Below are 16,207 nucleotides of genomic sequence, written 5' to 3'. Positions count from 1 at the left end.
CATGAACTTTCACAGAAGAAAATGACAAACCCTTGTCTAGTAACTCAGTAAGGTACTGTAGTGTAAAACTCAAATTAGGTACAGAGACATCAAAGCCCTTTGTTGTGCTCCAAAGAAAAAATCTCTTCCATTTATCAGCATAAACTTTTCTAGTGCTTGGCCGCCTAGCTTCCAAGATGACATCTAAAACCTGCTGAGGAAGCTGAGAACCCACAGGCTCTAAAACAGAATGCACCAGGCCGTTAGATGCAGGGACTGCACCCTGACATTGAGCAAATGGCTGCTTGACTGGGACAACAAGTGAGGAAGCTGTGGCAAAGGCCAAGGAGGCTCCTGAATTAAACTCTTCAGCAGAGGATACCAGTGCTGTCGTGGCCAATCTGGTGCTATTAAAATCATGCAAGGCCTGTCCCTCCTGACCTTCAAAAGAACCTTGGTAATGAGAGGTAGAGGAGGAAAAGCATAGACGTGAAGGTTGTTCCAACTGAAAGATAGAGCATCCACTTTCCAAGCTTTTGGGTGGAACATTTTTGTGCAAAATTTTGGTAGTTGGAAATTTAGAGGAGAAGCGAACAGATCTATGTCTGGAGTTCCCCAAGCCACTGTCAACTGATGAAATACCTGAGGATCCAATTTCCACTCGTGGGGATCCACAATTTGTCTGCTCAATACATCTGCTAGGGAGTTCTGTGCTCCTGGCAGAAACCGTGCTTGAAGAGTGATGTGCAAACCCAGAGCAGTCTCCCACAATATCATAGCTTGCAAAGAGGGTAAGAATGGGTCCCCCCCTGCTTGTTGATGTACCACATGACTGTAGTGTTGTCCGTTTGTATCAACACCTGTCCTGGTTGAAGTAGGCCCTTGAAAGCCATCAGGGCAAACTGGACTGCTAACATCTCCTTCATGTTGATATGCAAATGCTGTAGTTTGGGAGGCCACGTGTCTTGAATCCATTTCCCGTTGAAGTGTGCTCCCCAAGCCAGGTCTGAGGCATCCGTCGTTAAGATCTGACTCGCCTCTGGTCGGGTCACACAGAGTCCCTTGTTTAGGTGACATTCCTGTGCCCACCACAAGAATTCCTTCTGGATGCAAGGTATTATCGGAATGACAGTGTCCAAATCGTGGCAGTGTTGAGTCCATACACTTTTGAGATACCATTGTAGCTTCCGCATATGCAGTTTGGCATTGGGAAGTACCAGAATGCAAGATGCCATGAACCCCAAGGCTTGAAGGATTGTCCTTGCAGTCAGCCTGGACAGTACTGATAATTGCTGGAAGTATAGATGAAGAGTTCTTTGTTTGTCCTGGGTCAGAAAAGCCATCTGAGAGGCTGTATTCAGTCTCACACCCAGAAAGCACATGTCCTGAGAGGGTACTAGACTGGACTTTGTTTCGTTCACAGAATACCCTAGGCACCTTAAAACTGCCATTACATACTGTAGCTGTTGAAGTAACATGTCTTTGTCCTGAGCAAGAATCAGGCAATCGTCCAGATAAGGATAAATTTGTATTCCCCTCAGTCTTAAGAAAGCTGTTACAGGAGCCAGAACCTTTGTGAACACCCTGGGCGCAGTAGATAAACCAAAGGGCAATGCAGAGAACTGATAATGAGAAGTGCCAGCCCGAAAACGCAGGAATCTCCTGCAGCTGGGCCTGATAGGAATGTGAAGATAGGCCTCTTTGAGATCCAGAGTTACCATCCAGTGATCTTTGCCTAGCAGAGGCAGAAGTTGCTGTAATGTTAACATCTTGAACTTTGGAATGTCTAGGTACGTATTGAGAATGGACAAATCCAGAACTGGCCTCCAAGTGTTTCCTTTCTTTGGCACTAGGAAAAGACGAGAATAAAACCCTAGGCCTTCTTCTGACGGAGGTACCACCTGAATCGCCCCCATCTGTAAAAGCAAAGAAATTTGTTCTTGCGCCTCCAGCCTTTGCTGAGGAGGTACATCTGGCATGCCTTTGAATGGGGGAAAGGTGTGAAAATAAAACTTGTAGCCTTGAATTATTATGTCCAATACCCATTTGTCCTGGGTGACCAAATGCCAATTTTGTTTGAAAAGTGCCAACTTTCCTCCTAGAGGAGCTGCCAGAAAGGAAGGATCCGGCAGCTGGAGATACAGGTCATTGGGTCTGTTTACGAAAAGGCTGACCCCTGCCCTCACCAGAAGACTGTGCAGGGGAACTCCAAGTCCTAGGTCTGAAAGAACCCTGAGCGTGAGTCCTGCCCCTGCCACGTCTAGACCTGCCCTTAGACTGAAAATCTGAAGAAGGGTAAGACCAACCTCTTGCAGGCCAATTCCTGCTAAACTTAGGGGGCTGCACTTGCAAAAATTCCTTAACTGTCTGCATAGACATAGCTTTGTCTTCCATTTTTTTCAAAACAGACTCCACAGGGGAACCATAAAGAACTTCAGATTGAAGGGGAGCATCCAAAATCCGAGCCTTAACATGCTCTGACAAATTTTGATCCTTAAGCCAGGCATGTCTACGAATAACTGAACCAGTAGCAGCTACCCTGGAAGAAGCCTGAAGGGCATCGAAGCCACACTGCAAGGCATGTTTACCAACTTGATCTGAAGCATGAACCAAGTCCTGCAATTCCTTACACTCTATACCCTCAGATAAAGCATCTACCTTAGATTTTAATTGACCTAACAGAAAATTCTGATACTTCAGCATGTGGAATTGGCAATTTAAAGCCCTCATAGCTAACGTAGAAGAGGTGTACACTTTTTTACCCCACCTATCCAACGCTCTAGAATCTTTATCCAAAGGGACTGGATTCTTAACCACAGAAGCCCTGACACCCTTAGGCCCTTGAATAATAGTTTCTGGGTCAGCTCTAGGGCTCTTATACAAATATTTATGTGCCTCTGGAACTCTGTAATACCTGTCTGGCTTGACAGGGGCAGGGGTAAAGAATCAGGATTAAGGAAGCTTCAGAAAAACATCCTGAACAACATCTAAAACAGGGGAATAGCCAAAGGTCTATGTTGTGGCAAAACAAAATTCCCTAAGCCTCTTACGAGAATCTGAAAAATCCTGACCTTCCCACTTGAAATGCTCCCTCATGGAATGCAAGGTTTCAGAAAAGGAAAAATCCTCTGGAGGTGAAGCAGAAGGACAGGAATCCTCTGCTTCCGAATCAGAATAGGGAGGAAAATCCTGAATATCCTCAGCTGAGGACTCAGAGTAATCTGAGGAATGTTCCATTCCCTCTAAATCTGTCTCCACCCTAGGCCTCTTCTCTGGAGGGGGCATAGAACCCTGATCAAGGTAATCAAATCCTCTGCCATTTTCAACATATGCTTTTTGGGAACAGAGCCCGAAGAACCAGGGCTGTGGCCCGTACCAGAAATACCAGGTCTAGCCTTAGCAGGGCCTTTAGAGACTGAAGTAGAAGGCCTAATAACCTTTTGTAAGGAAGGAACCACAGTAACTTGAGAAGCACCCTCGGCCTGACCTAACTCCTGAGAGGCCAACTCCTGCAAAAGTAAAGGTTCCCCCTGGGATTCAGCCGAGACTTCGGCTGGATCCACAGATTCAACCGTAGATTCCATAGAACCGGCGTCCGCAACGGACGACTCCTCCGGTTTAGACCTTAAGGATTTATCTTTTCGCTTTTTTGCGGTAGCGGGCGTCGGAAGATCCGACGGCATGTTGTAGTTACACCACTTACCGAAAACAAGCCTTGCACAGTCTAATCTGCGTTTAATGGTGCGCTTATTAAATCTAGCGCAAAAGCGACACCCGACTACATCGTGTTCAGGACCTAAGCAAGGAATACAGAGAGAATGATAGTCCCTATGAGGTATCTGTTTCCCACAAGAAATACAATTATTAACTTTTTCTGACATCTGGATTAACTGATGCAAGAAAAGACAAAAATTTTCCCCAACGGGGTACTTAGCCCAACTGGTCTTCGGTCTGAAACTCGAAAACTGAAAATTTCAGAACGCCAAACGGCACTTGCAAACGCTGCTTCTGCTTCGGACCACGCGGCAAGAAAGACTGAGGATATGGCGTCGGTCATGCGCTTAAGTACTACTGCGTACTGACGTCAGCTCCGGGCGCCCTTGACCGACGCCAGCCTAACTCTTTGGTATTCGGGCCGACCGAGGACAGCGGACTACCCACAGGTTATGACTGCAGCAATGTGAGACGAAGAACATCAAATGAACACAGTAATTAGGACTGTCCATAGAGATCCATGCGATATAACAGAAGTAAATATAATATATTACTGTGCTGCTAAATTAATAACGGACAAAATTCTACCACAGGAACATAGGGTAGCGAGGGACAAGGGGGGGATGAAAGTGAACATCATGGAAATATCGAATAGAGAAAACTATAAAGCAGCTAAGACAAGAAGTGCCATTGTTAGAAGATTATAGAAGAGGGAACAGCTCAACAAATATTAAGAAAGATAGATGTGCTAAAAGCAATGCACAGTATTAGAACAGACCAGGATATATTATGCACTATTGGAGATAAACTAAAAATTTCAAAATGGGCAGAAAGACTCGGAAGATACGAAGATAAATATAAGGGGAAAAGCACAAAATAAGCAATTTACTGATGACCCAAAAAAGTTTTATAGAGAATTGGGAAATAAGGTAAAATGAATTGATAGACTGCCGAAAAAAGAGGGAGTAGACACATTTTGGAGAAGCATCTATGAAGATCCTGTGGAACATGACAAAGATGCTAAATGGATAGAAAAAGTAAAAGAAAGAATAAGAAGTTTAAAAGGTAAAGGATATGAAATGGGATGAAATAACAGCCACAGACATTGAAACAAAGTTAAGAAAAGCCTCTAATTGGAAAACCCCAGGTCCAGATGCAGTACCTAACTTTTGGCTTAAAGTATTAACTTCTTTATACGAGGATCTAGTCCCAAACAGACACCGCACTGGTTAACAAAGTACAGTTGTGTACACTTACCATAAATGTAGATGTTCGAGTGTATTCACTGTTGCAGTCATTACATTTGGGTAATCCTGCTGACAGGTTGCCCTCAGCTGGCCTGAATTCCAAAGTCATGGGTCCTGCGTCTGCTGCTGTCTCCCCTTCCCTGATGACAGGTTGTCAGGGGTATAAAAGAAGCAGCCAATGTCATTTTCTTTAGTTTTTCTTGCCCCAGATGTCAGGTGCCCCCCAAAAGGGTAGCCATAATTTATATATGTATAATGACATGCACCAATATAAAATTTACCATCATCTATAAGCAAATACACCACATAGGTTGTATAAATCAGAGAAGGAAAGACAGGTTTCCATCAGAAGAGAAGGGGGAATGGTGGGTGGGTAACCTGGACTGCAACAGTGAATACACTTGAACATCTACATTTATGGTAAGTGTACACAACTGTACTATGTTCTTCGTGTTTCACTGTTAGTCATTACATTTGGGTACAGCCCCAAAGCTAAGGTTGGGTGGCTGTAGCTAAAGAGCATTAGGAGCGGCTATAAGGCCCTGCAAAACTTCAGTGGCAAAGCCTGCTCTGGATTTAGAGTAGAATGGCAGATGATAGTGCTTTGTAAAGGTATGCACTGAACTCCAAGTAGCAGCCTCTAAAATGTCCTTAGTAGGTACTCCCCTGAGAAAGGCTGCTGAAGTGGCTGCAGCTCTGGTTGAGTGTGGCCTAATGCCCTTAGGTACTGGCTTGCCATGGTGTACATAGCAGAAACGAATGCAGTAGCCTATCCACTTTGAAATAGTCTGCTTTGAGATAGCCTTTCCTTGTGATCCTGCAGCATATGTCACTAGTAATTGCTCTGTCTTTCTGAAAGTTTTGGTTCTGTCCGAGTAGAATCTAAGCTGTCTGTCTACGCCCAAATAATGCAGAATTCTCTCCCCTTGTTCTGTGGATTTGGATAGAAGGTTGGCAGGTGAACAGTTTGGTTGAGAACCACACTGGACACCACCTTAGGCATAAATGTTGGATTTGTCCTCAGAGAGACCCTGTCTGGGTAAAAAATGATAAAGGGCTCAACAGCCATAAGTGCCTGTAGCTCTGAAACTCGTCTTGCAGACGTTACTGCTAGGAGCAGAGCTGTTTTCCAAGATAAAAATTTTATATCAGCAGTAGCAGCTGGCTCGAAAGGAGGCAGGGTGAGTTTTTCCAAGACACAGATGAGGTCCCATGCAGGCATTGGTGATCTCCTTGGAGGTCTTAAATTTTTGGATCCTTTGAGGTACTGCTTTAATAAGGGATGAGAAAAGATTGGTGGCTCTACATTGTAATGAGCCGAAATGGCAGAAGCATGAATTTTAATAGATGAAAAAGATAGGCCTTTGTCCAGCATCTCAGTTAAGTATTGCAACATCTGAGGAATATTTGGCACAGCTGTATCAGTTCCTTGTGCCTGGTTCCAAGCACAGAACCTCTTCCATTTTCCAGCATAAGATTTTCTACTACTAGGCCTTCTGGCTTCCAAAATGACATCCATCACAGTTTACTGAGAGGTGTGTTTTGTAGGACTACATTATTCGCCATGCTGTCAGGTTTAAAGTTCTGAGTTGGCTGTGCAGGCTCTGACTATTTTGCTGGGACAGCAGATGAGGTATTTGAGGTAAGGTCCAAGCTGGGCATTGAGACAAGCTTCTTAGTACTGGATACCAGTACTGGTGGGGCCAGTCTGGGGCAATCAGTATCATCTTTGGCTTTTCCTGTTTGACCTTTAGGAGTACCTTGGGGAGGAGAGGCAGAGGGGGAAATGCATATACTGATAGGTTTTTCCAGCTGAAAGATACAGCGTCCACTTTCCATGCTTGTCTGTGATAAATCCTTGTACAAAATCTTTTTAGTTGGTAGTTGTGAGGGGAGGCAAATAGATCCATGTCCGGGCATCCCCATTTCTTTGTTATCATGTTGAAGACTTGTGGATCCAGGTGCCACTTGTGGGGATCCATGAGGTTTCTGCTTAGTTCATCTGCCAGAGTATTTTTCCTTCCTGGCAGGACTTGTGCCTGCAGATGTACTTGGTAAGTCAATGCCGTGTCCCACAAAGTCATGGCTAGTCTGCAAAGGGGTTAAGAATGTGTTCCCTGCTGCTTGTTTATATACCACATGACCGTGGTGTTGTCTGTCTTTATTAATAGTTGCCCTGGATGAAGTAGGTCCTTGAAGGTTGTCAGGACATTTTGAACTGCTAGCATCTCTTTTTGATTGATATGTAGATGCATTTGGTGTGAGGTCCATGTGCCCTGAATGCATCTTCCTGCCACGTGGGCCCCCCAGGCATAATCTGATGCATCCGTTGTTAGTGTCTGCCTGGCTGGGGGAAATGTGAATGGCTGTCCCTTGTTTTGTTGACAAGCCTTTGCCCACCATCGAAACTCCTGTTGCAGGCAGGGAATAAGCCCCAGGCTGTGGCAATGCTGAGTCCAAACACTTTTTAGGTACCATTGAAGTTTCCTCATATGCAGTCTTGCATATGGAATTAGTAGGATGCTGGATGCCATGAAGCCCAAAGCCTGCAGAATGTTTCTTGCAGATAACTGGGCCTTTGTTGCCAACATTTTGAAATAGGTAGTCAGTTGCCTTTGTTTGTCTGGGGTGAGATAAGCCATCTGGGCAGTTGTATTTAAGCTTGCACCCAGGAATATTATCTCTTGAGAGGGTACTAGTTTTGATTTATTTTCGTTGACTGTGTACTCTAGGCATGTTATAAGTCTTTTCACAAACGCCAGATGCTGTAGAAGAATGTCCTTGTTCTCTGCTTGAATTAGGCAGTCGTCCAAGTAATGATATATTTGTATTCCTCTTTGTCTGCAGAATGCAATTACTGGTGCCAGGCACTTTGAAAAGATCCTGGGCGAAGTAGATAAGCCAAAGGGCAGTGCAGGAATGGGTAATGCTTTGAGCCAGCCTTGAATCTGAGGTATCTTCTGCATATTTGTCTGCTTGGGAAATGCAGGTGTATGCCTATTTTAGGTCTAAAGTCACAAGCCAAGCGTTCTTGCCCAGCAAGGGCAGAAGCTGCTGCAAAGTCAACATCTTGAATTTTGGTATATCCAGGAATGTTTTCAAAACAGATAAGTCCAGTATTGGCCTCCAGGCCTTGTCCTTTCTGGGTACCAAGAACAGTCTTGAGTAAAATCCTTGTCCCTGCTCTTGTTCTGGTACTTGTTGAATGGCCCCCATGTCCATGAGGGATGAGACTTGTTTTTGTGCCTCTGCCCATTGATTTTTTGGCAGATCTGGCCAGCCGTCTGCCTTGGCAGGGTATGGAAATTGTAGCCTTGTGACATGATACTTATGATCCACTTGTCCTGGCTTATAATGTGCCAATTTCGAGAAAAAAGTGCTAATTTTCCCCCTAAGGGTGCTGCCAGGAGATAAGTACTTGGTGCAGGCAGGGGGAAGTCATTGGGACTGTTTCCTGTATGGCTGTGATTTGTCTTCTCCAACTTTGGAGGTAGAAGCCCCCCATTGCCTTGGGCAATAGGAACCTTGCGCCTGGGATCTGCCTCTAGGGAGTCTGGATCTGCCCCTTTGAGGTCTGACACAGGAAAGGACCAATTCTTCATTGGCCAGTGACTACTAAACCTAGGTGGCTGCACCTGTAAAAAATCTTTGACCGTTTGCATAGATTTAGCTTTGTCCTCCATCTTCTTTAACACCTCTTCTGCCTTAACACCAAACAAAGTATCATGCTGTAAAGGTGCATCTAATAATTTAGCTTTAACATGATCAGGCAGATTTTGTTCCTTTAACCAAGCAAGCCTCCTAATTATAGAACCTGTGACTGTGGCCCTGCAGGAGGCCTCCACAGAATCCAAACCACATTACAAAGTATGCTTTCCAACTTGTTCAGCTGCATGCAATAAATCCCGCATTTCCTTGTTTTCTGCACATTCAGAGTTTAACAACATTTTCTGTTTAAGCAATGTCATGACAAGTTGCTGATATTTGAGCATATGGAACTGACAGTTTAAGGCCCTTATAGCCAAGGTAGCAGATGTGTAAACCTTTTTTCCCCAACTATCCAGTGCCCTAGAATCTCTGTCAGAGGGGGTAGGGTTTTTTGCAGCGGAAGCCTTAACTCCATTGGGACCCTGAGAAAAATAGTTTCTGGGTCTGCAGCAGGGTTTTTATAAAGGAATTTATGAGAGTCAGGAAAGGCTTAACAGGAGCTAGAGGTAAGAAGTCAGGGGTAAGACTAGACTCCGAAAACACATCATCTACAATGTCTAACACAGGTGGGATGGCTAGTGGCTTGTGTTGAGGTAGTAAAAGGAAATCCCTGAGCCTCTTTTTAGATTCTGAAAAATCTTGGCTCTCACAGTGGAAATGCTCCCTTCATGGTATGTAAGGTTTCCCCAAAAGAACAGTCCTCTGGAGGAGAAGCTGAAGGTATAGATTCTTCAGCATCAGAATCCTCATAGGGGGGAAGATAATATTCCTAATCAGAAGAGGAATCAGAAGAAATGGTAACCTGATCTGAAGATTCATAGTCAGTGTCTTGCCTAGGCCTCTTTTCAGGAGGGGGATGGGAACCCCTGATCAAGGTAATCAAGTCTTCGGCCATTTTGAGCATTTGTTTTTTGGGCATAGAGGCCTGACCACGTGTCTCAAGTTTTTTTCTTTGCTTTGGAAGGTGCTTTAGTCTTTGCCTTTGAAGCTGAAGTTAGTTTGATGTAAAAATGTTTAGGTCTGAATACACCCTCAGAAGCCGGTGCCTGCTCAGCGGCTCTGGACCCATCTGAAGGGATAATATCCGAGGCTCCAATACCTTGAGTTTTCAGTGGCATGGCCGACTCCACGTGGGAGTCAGTAGCGACTGCGACTCTAAAGTAGCGGGTGTCAGGGGCTGCGAAAGCGCCTCACTGAGGACCAGTGAACCGGTGACTGGCTTAGGAGAAGCTGTGTCGTCGGTTTTGGGCCTCGGTTGTCTCTCCTTTTCTTTGCATTTTTTGTGAACTCCGGTAGTCGGATGGCTATCTGATGACATTTCTGGATAATTAAATCGGCGTCCAAAATTGTTTAAAGCAAAATCATACAGACGCTTAATAGTGCGTTGGTTAAATCTAGCACAAAACCGACAACCAGAAACGTTATGATCAGGGCCTAGGCAAGAATGAAAATTCTTATGAGGTATTTGCTTCCCACAAGAAATACAATTATTAACTTTTTCTGACATCGGTCTGGAGCAAGAAAATAGTTTCCCCAATGGGGTACTTAGCTTTATTGAAGACTTTGGACCTGAAATTCTAACACGTAAATCTCAGGAGTCGGCCGACCGGCACTTACGAACTGTTTCTGCTTTCGGCACCACGCAGCAAGAAAGACTAAAGAAAATGGCGTTGGCTGCTTCTTTTATACCCCTGACGACCTGATGTCAGGGAAGGGGTGACAGCAGCCGATGCAGGACCCAAGACTTTGGAATTCAGGCCGGCTGAGGGCAACCTGCCAGCAAGATTACCCAAATGTAATGACTGCAACAGTGAAACACGAAGAACATCAGGAAAAACAATGCTCTTAAGAGTGAAACTGCAAGCTACCCTAAAAATTATAGACCAATAACTTATCTTCCGACGACGTATAAACTATACATGGGGATTGACGCCGACAGAGTTTATAGTCATTTAGAAAAAACTCAATTATGGGAGTAGAACAAAAGGGCAATAAAAGAAAGTCATATGGAACAAAGGATCATTTGTTGTTAAATAAAGTTATAGGAGAGAACTGTAAGAAAGGGAAGAATCTAAGTAAGGCATGGATTGACTATTAAAAAGCATTTGATAGTATCCCACATTCATGGATAAAAGAGTGCTTAAAAATATATAAGGTACATCCCTACACTGATTGATTACATTACAGTAACCATGAAACAGTGGCAGACCACTTTGCAATTAAGCCATGATAAAGGACAGATTATTATCCCAGAGATAAAAATCCAAAGGGGGATATTCCAGGGTGACTCCGTCACCATTGCTATTTTGCCTTGACATTAATCCATTAAGCTGTTTACTTAACAGCTTAGGTCATGGCTATAATTTGGCTTCTAGAAAACAAAGTCTAATGACTTATCTTCTCTTTGTCGATGATTTAAAATTGCATAGCTCATCAGATGAGGAACTGAAAGCACAGCTGCAGGTTGTCAAAACTTTTTCAGATGATACTGGAATGTCACTTGGTCTTGATAAATGTGCAAAAGCAACCTTTAAAAAAGGAAAATTGCAACACCAGGAAAACATCAGTTTGGGACAAGAATGTGATATAAAAACTTGAGCAAGAGGGTGTGTATAAATACCTGGGAATTGATGAAGGATCAGCAATAAAACATGAACAAATGCGAATAAAGCTTAGTAAGGAGTACTTTAGAAGACTTAAATTAATCCTGAAAACAGCACTGACACCTAGGAACAAGATCAAAGCTATAAATCAATTTGCTCTTCCTGTCCTAACTTATAGTTTTGGAGTGATTGACTGGCCCGAAAAAGTGTTGGATAGATTGGATATTTAAACAAGGATGCTTCATGCTCACCAAATGATGTATAAAAATCAGTGTATACCAAGGTTACATATTCCCCGTTCTGAAGGAGGGATGGGCCTCCTTGAAATTGATTACATGTATAGATCTGCAATCGTGGGACTCCACACATATCTACTGACCTCACAAGATCCAAATGTGGTGAAAGTTTTGAAACAGGAGGACAATAAATCTAAGATGACATCTCTGCTTAATTTAGCAGAAGCATATCGAAGCCAAGTAGGAATGGAAATCAAACCAGAAGTGGATAAAAACCAGGCAGCAACTGAATGTGCTAATAAACAAAAGAAAGAATATAAGGTGAAGTACCAAGTGAGAAGGCAAAAAATGTGGAAAAAACATAAATACAGTCGCAAGTATAGAAAACTTCTGGAAGAGCCTCATGTTGATCAAGAATGAATGCAGGAATGTTTAAGGAGAGGTGAATTTACATCAAGAAATGAAAGGTTAATATTGGCAGCCCAAGATAGTGGGCTAAGTACATGCTGGTTTACTAAGTCCATTAAACATGTGGAAGAAACAGACATATGTAGGTTTTGTGGAACCAAATTGGAAACAGTGACACACCTTATTGCTAGATGCGACTCTCTAATGGCAGAGGGACTGTATACTATGAACCTATGAACCAACCTATGAACCTATGAACTTGGTCTTGATAAATGTACAAAAGAAAGAATATAAGGTGAAGTACCAATGGGTTGCTAAATGGCTTACTGATAGAACCCACACTGTAAAAGTAGCAGACTCCAAATCCAGCTCCAGACAAGTGACAAGTGGAGTACCTCAGGGTTCAGTCCTGGGGCCGCTCTTGTTTGGCATCTACTTCTCTGAAGTACAGGTCAACACTAAGGGACTCTGGCTAACAAAGTTTGCAGATGACTGCAAACTGGGAGCCATTATTGAATCCCCAAATGATGTGGAAACTCTACAAAAGGGCCTTACAGAAACAGATGCTTGGTGCCAGAGCCATGGGCTCAAGCTCAATGCCAAGAAATGTATTGTTATCCCCTTTGGGAAAAACATGTATCCATGAATTACCATATAGGTGGCAGTACACTAAACACAGAAAGTGTGATGAGACTTAGGGACACAGGTGGACAGTGGTCTCACCTTCGATAACCACATTGCCACAACAGTCAGGAAATCCTTCTATGTGGCACACCTCATCACGAAGGGCTTTTCATCCAGAAAAAAGGAGGTCATTGTCCCACTGTACTCATCCCTCATTTGACCCATTATAGAATACAAAGCCCCATTTGGTATGTACCTCTCAAGACATCTGCAACAACTGGAAAGGCCTCAGAAATACCTCACTAAAAGAATCACAGGCCTAAAGCAGATGCCCTACGCTGACCGCCTTAAAAAACTCCAGCTATACTCTGTCACACATCGTCTACTCAGAGGCGATCACTGCTTAACATACAAGGCCATGTCAAACCCAGAGCTGTTGGACATGCTACACTTAAAGAAATCCCAATCCCTCAGAGCTACGCTCCAGGTATCTAAACCTTGTCATCACAATAAACAAAACATGCTGGAGGGATAGGTTCCTGACCCAGAGACTCCCCAGACTCTGGAATAGATTGCCCATACATGTAAAGCAGAGTGCCTCTTTGGACCTCTTCAAGAGAAACCTTGACGATTGGATGGGAGAAAGGAAATTCACCCCAGGGATCACGTCAGTCGCCCTGCTAGACAGGGGTCCAGGAAAGTAAATAATGTGGGAAGAAATAGCCAGGGAATTGTTATGGCTAGGCTTGTATAGGCCCTAGGGCTGATAGCCTAGTACCAACCTATGAACCTATACTGAAAGGCATAATAATGTGGCGAGATTGTTACACTGGAATTGTGCAAACGTTATGGTATCGAAGTGGCTGAAAAACACTGGAAACATAAGCCACAGAGAATCATAGAAAATTACTCACTCCTCTAAGAGAAGGAAACCAGTTTGGTTGACCCCTGCAATAAACAAGCTATACAATAGGAAGAGGAAACTAGTTCAGAAAAAAAGCAAATCCCAAGAAGGAAAGACATCCCTGATCAGTATCAGTAAGAAACTGAGGTCCCTCATGAAATCATCCATGGCTAACTTCGAAAGAAAAATAGCCAAGGATTCAAAAGAAAATCACAAAGCCTTCTTTAGCTATGTTTAGAATCTAAGTGGCAACACACAGATATGCACTGAACTAGTGCAAAACAGCACAAAATATACTGAGCCTACTGATATTGCCAACATCCTGGCAGATAGATTCAGTTCAAACTTCACTCCCCTCTCACCACCAAAAGGGCCCACAACAACATTGGAAAAGTGTAGAGTCCCAAAAATCACAGACGCACAGGTGAAAACAGCCCTTTCAAAAGCCAAAACACAGCGTCAGTGGGACCAGATGATGTCCCAGGCTGCGTCTTGCAAGAACTAAAGAATTAACTAACCCCCCACCTAAACACACTGTTCAACCTCAGCCTCTCCACAGGCTACGTGCCCACAGAATGTCACACAGCAACGGTTATTCCTCTCCACAAAGGAGGGGTCACAACTGACCCTGGTAACTATCGCCCCATAAGCCTGACTAGCCTGGTCTGCAAGGCTATGGAGTGCACCATAATGGAACTCATTAACAAAGACATTGGGAACCTTCAAACACTTGACCTGACCCAGTTCAGCTTTGTTAAGGGCAGATTATGCGTACTAAACCTGATTGACTTCTTCGAGACAGTCACCAAGGCCATAGACGAGGGAAAGGTGGTTCACACAGCCTACCTTGACCTCACCAAGGCTTTCAACACCATTCTCCACTTGGATATTACAGAAAAACTCACCAGCCTGAACATAAACCCCTACGTCACGAGATGGGTTGCCAACTGGCTTACAGACAGAACTCACACGGTAAGAAGAGCGGGCTCCAGGTCCGACTCTAAACCAATCACAAGTGGTGTCCCGCAAGGCTCGGTCCTGGGACCCCTACTATTCGGCATATACTTCTCAGAAGTACAGGCAAATACAGGAGGACTATGGCTAACCAAGTTCACTGATGACTGCAAACTGGGAGCCATAATTGATTCTCCAGCTGATATGGACATCCTCCAAAAGGACCTTACTGAGACGAACGCCTGGTGTCAAAGTCATGGCCTCAAGCTAAATGCCAAAAAATGCATAGTCATCCTGTTTGGGAAAAACAAAACACCCACAAATTACCACATAGGTGGCAGCCCCCTTAATACAGAAGAGGTAATAAGAGATCTGGGGATCCAGGTAGATAGTAATCTCTCCTTTGACAATCATATTGCCAAAGTAGTTAGGAAATCCTTCCATGTGGCCCATCTAATTACTAAAGGGTTCGCATCTAAAAATAAAGAGGTTATAGTGCCCCTCTACACGTCACTCATTAGACCCATCATAGAGTACAATGCCCCATTTGGGATTATGACACATCCAATAGTTAGAAAGACCACAAAAGTACCTCATCAAGAGGATTACTGGTCTCAAACATATGTCCTATGCAGCTCGACTGAAAAAAATCCGGCTGTACTCGGTGGCACATCACTTACTCAGATGTGATCTCTGCTTGACTTATAAAGCCATGTCCAACTCAGAATTGATGGACATGCTCCACCTAAAGAAATCCAAGTTACTGCGAGCCACGCGCTCGAGTGAGCTAAACCTCGCCACAACAATAAATAAAACATGCTGGAGGGATAGATTCCTGTCACAGAGACTCCCCATGCTTTGGAACAAAATTCCAAATTACATCAGGCAGAGCCCCTCACTAACACTCTTCAAGAGAAACCTTGACGAGTGGATGGGTAACAGAAAATACACCCCTGGGATTACTTCATTGGCTCTGCTTGACAGAGGATCAGTTACTTAATCAATGGGGTGGCAAAAGCCGACACACTCTGACTTATAAATGCCCCCGGGCAGATAGACTAGTACCTACCTATGATGAAGTTTACATCACATGGGATCACCCAATACCAACAGTCCAAAAGATAGATGCTAGAAAACCGGATATAGTGGTCAAGAAAAGAAGACAAAAGTAGCATTGATCATTGAAATCATCACACCTAGTGACTAGTGTCTTGCTTACAGAGAGACACAGTCATAAAATACCTCGAAATGCAGGCAAAAATGAGAGCCATGTGGAAGAAAGATACCCAGAGTTTTCCAATAGTAGTAGGAGCAACTGGTCTTATTAAAAAAGAATTTACAATCGTATTTAGATATGTTGCCAGTTCATGTAACACCGTACGAATTGCAGGAGTCATTACTGGGCACATTGCGGGTGCTGCGAAGAGCACTTTTGGCTAACATCAAAGAGTGAAACAATACTAATTTCATGAACTTTAATCATACTTTGACTTAAGAATGGGGTCCATTCCCATCATGGTATTAGAAACCCAAAAGACGGAGACATTTAAAACTGACAGTATACCTTTAATTTCAGCCTCCACTACATTCAGACAGGCTTCTCAGCACGCAACATATGTATAATACCAGGTTATGTAACACTGCATTCTGGGGCAAAAGCAAAGCAAATATCACTTGATTAGACAGCAAAGATATGTGAACAGTATATAGGCACTTGGCTTCATTAAGAAAAATTACAGTATTAAAACAGAATACATCAATCAAGGATCATCATTACCCATTGTACAAACTTGTCACTTACCTTTGCACTTACTCTCTTAGCACTCTGTC

At 43.6% G+C, this 16,207-nt stretch overlaps 1 protein-coding gene across 4 annotated transcripts in view; it reads right to left on the bottom strand.

Moving 5' to 3' along the window:
* Positions 1-16,207, bottom strand: part of NUP93 (nucleoporin 93) — a 1,122,661-nt gene that overhangs the window by 28,213 nt on the left and 1,078,241 nt on the right. The gene's annotated exons all lie outside the window — the stretch shown is intronic.

This window comes from Protopterus annectens, chromosome 8.part0 (assembly GCF_019279795.1).
Source record: "Protopterus annectens isolate FY-2018-M chromosome 8.part0, PAN1.0, whole genome shotgun sequence".
Lineage (NCBI taxonomy): Eukaryota > Metazoa > Chordata > Ceratodontiformes > Protopteridae > Protopterus > Protopterus annectens.
This window is presented reverse-complemented; position numbering and strand designations above follow the sequence as displayed.